General features: G+C 38.6%; 1 pseudogene; it reads left to right on the top strand.

Moving 5' to 3' along the window:
- The first annotated feature begins 726 nt into the window (after positions 1-726).
- Positions 727-2,164, top strand: LOC140616791 (large ribosomal subunit protein uL30-like; annotated as a pseudogene).
- The last annotated feature ends 548 nt before the right edge of the window (positions 2,165-2,712 follow it).

Raw genomic sequence — 2,712 nt, 5'->3', positions numbered from 1 at the left:
CCTACAAGAGACTCATTTTAGACCTAAAGACATCTGCGGATTGAAAGTGAGGGGATGTAGAAACATTTATCATGCAAATGAATGTCAAAAGAAAGCCAAAGTAGCAACAATTATACCAGACAAAGAAGACTTTACAACAAGACTGTAGGGGTGCCCAGCTGGTGGAACAAGCAACTCTTTTTTTTTAAAAGATTTTATTTATTCATGAGACACACACAGAGAGAGGCAGAGACATAGGCAGAGAGAGAAGCAGGCTCCCTCCAGGGAGCCTGATGTGGGACTCAATCCCACAACTCAAGGATCATGCCCTGAGCCAAAGGCAGACGCTCTACCACTGAGCCACACAAGTGCTCCAGAACATGCAACTCTTGATCTTGAGGTTATGAGTTTAAGCCCCATGTTGGGTGTAGAAATCATTTAAAAATAAAATTACTGGGGATCCCTGGGTGGCTCAACAGTTTAGCGCCTGCCTTCAGCCCAGGGCATGATCCTGGAGTCCTGGGATCGAGTCCCACATTGGGCTCCCTGCATGGAGCCTGCTTCTCCCTCTGCCTGTGTCTCTGCCTCTCTGTGTGTGTGTGTCTCTCATGAATGAATAAATAAAATCTTGAAAGAAAGAAAAGAAGAAAGAAAAAGAAAGAAAGAAAGAAAGAAAGAAAGAAAAAGAAAGAAAGAAAGAAAGAAAGAAAGAAAGAAAGAAAGAAAGAAAGAAAGAAAGAAAGAAAGAAAGAAGAAAGAGCAAGGAGAAAGCTTATCTATGAAAAAGCTAAGCATTACCACAAAGAATATAGGCAGATGTACAGAACTGAGATTCAAATGGCTGGAATGGCAAGAAAAGCTGGCAACTTCATATGTGCAGAACCCAAATTGGCATTTGTCATCAGGAAGAGGTGTCAGTGGTGTGAGCCCAGAGGTTCAAAAGGTGTTGCAGTTTCTACACCTTTGCCAGATCTTCAATGGCATCTTTGTTAAATTCAACAAGGCTTCAGTTAACACGCTTAGGTTTGTGGAACCATACATAGCATGGGGGTACCCAAATATGACGCTCGCAAACGAATGGACCTACAAACGTAGTTCTGGCAAAGTCAACAAGAAGTGAATTGTTCTGACAGATAATACACTGATTGCTTCATCTCTTGGTATGTATAACCTGATCTGCATGGAAGATGTGATTCATCAGATCTATACTGTCGGAAAATGTTTCAAAAAAACAAACAACTTCTTTATGGCCCTCTAAATTATCTTCACCATGAGGGGGAATAAAGAAAAAGATCACCCATTTTGTAGAAGGTGAGATGTTGGCTACAGGGAAGACCAGATCAATAGGTTTATTAGAAGAATGAACTGAAGTATCTACCATGACTATTTTTGTAATCTGGTAAATTAACAAATGACCACTTTCAATTTGGAAAAAAAAAAAAAAACAACTAATGATAGGGGAAGAGAAGACAATTTCCAGAGTTGCCATACTAGATGTCTAGTTTTCAGCAATTATAGGACATTCAAAGAAATAGGAAAGTACAACCCATACAAGGAGAAGAACCAATAAATAAATATTGTCCCAGAGGAAGTCCAGGTATTGAACTTAATGGACAAAGACTTTAAATCTGCTATTATAAATAAGTTCAAAAAAACAAGGGAAACCATATCTGAATGATTAAAGAACAGTATGAGAATGATGTCTAATCAATTAGAGAATATCATTAAAGATATATAAATAGGGCAGCCCCGGTGGAACAGCGGTTTAGCACCGCCTTCAGCCCAGGGTGTGATCCTGGAGACCTGGGATCGAGTCTCATGTCGGGCTCCCTGCATGGAGCCTGCTTCTCCCTCTGCTTCTCTCTCTCTCTGTCATGAATAAATAAATAAAATCTTAAAAAAAAAGATATATAAATAATAACAAAGAATCAAAAAGTAGGACGCCTAGGTGGCTCAGTAGTTGAGTGTCTGCCTTTGGCCCAGGGCGTGATCTCGGGATCCAGGATCAAGTCCCACATCCAGCTCCCTGCATGGAGCCTGCTTCTCCCTCTGCCCATGTCTCTGCCTCTCTTTTTCTCTGTGTCTCACATGAATAAATAAAATCTTAAAAAAAAAAGATTCAAAAAGAATTCTGGTGTTGGAAAGTACAGAAACTGAAACTCAAAGATCACTAAAAGGAGCTGTGGAGGGCACAACCTCATATGTGAACTGGCAGAAGAAAGAATTGCCAAACTTGAAACTAGGTCAATTGAAATTATCCAGTTTGAGTAGCACAAAAAAAAAAAAAAAATCAATAAAAATAAACAGAACCTTTGAGAACAATAGGACGCCATGAACCATACAAACATGTACATAATGGGAGTCCCAGAAGAAGAGGAGATAATGAAAGGAACAAAAGGAATATTTGAATAAACAATGCCTGAAAAATATTAATCTGCACATTAAAGAAGTTCAGTGAACTCCAAGAAAGAAAAACTCAGAGATCCACATTTAGACACATTGTGGTTAAAATGTCAAAAGAAAAAGAGAACCCTGAAAGCAGCATGAAGGAAAGCAACACATTATGTAAAAAGGGTCCTCAATAAAATTAACAGCTCACTTCTCATCAGAAACCATGGAGGATGAAAGGACATTTTAAAGTTCTTTTTTTTTTTTTTTTTTTTTTTTTTTTTTAAATTTTTATTTATTTATGATAGTCACAGAGAGAGAGAGAGAAAGGCAGAGACACAGGCA

The sequence above is a fragment of the Canis lupus genome, chromosome 25 (genome assembly GCF_048164855.1).
Source record: "Canis lupus baileyi chromosome 25, mCanLup2.hap1, whole genome shotgun sequence".
Taxonomy (NCBI): Eukaryota; Metazoa; Chordata; class Mammalia; order Carnivora; family Canidae; genus Canis; species Canis lupus.
Note: the sequence above shows the minus strand (reverse complement) of the source record. Positions and strands in the feature narration are given on the sequence as shown.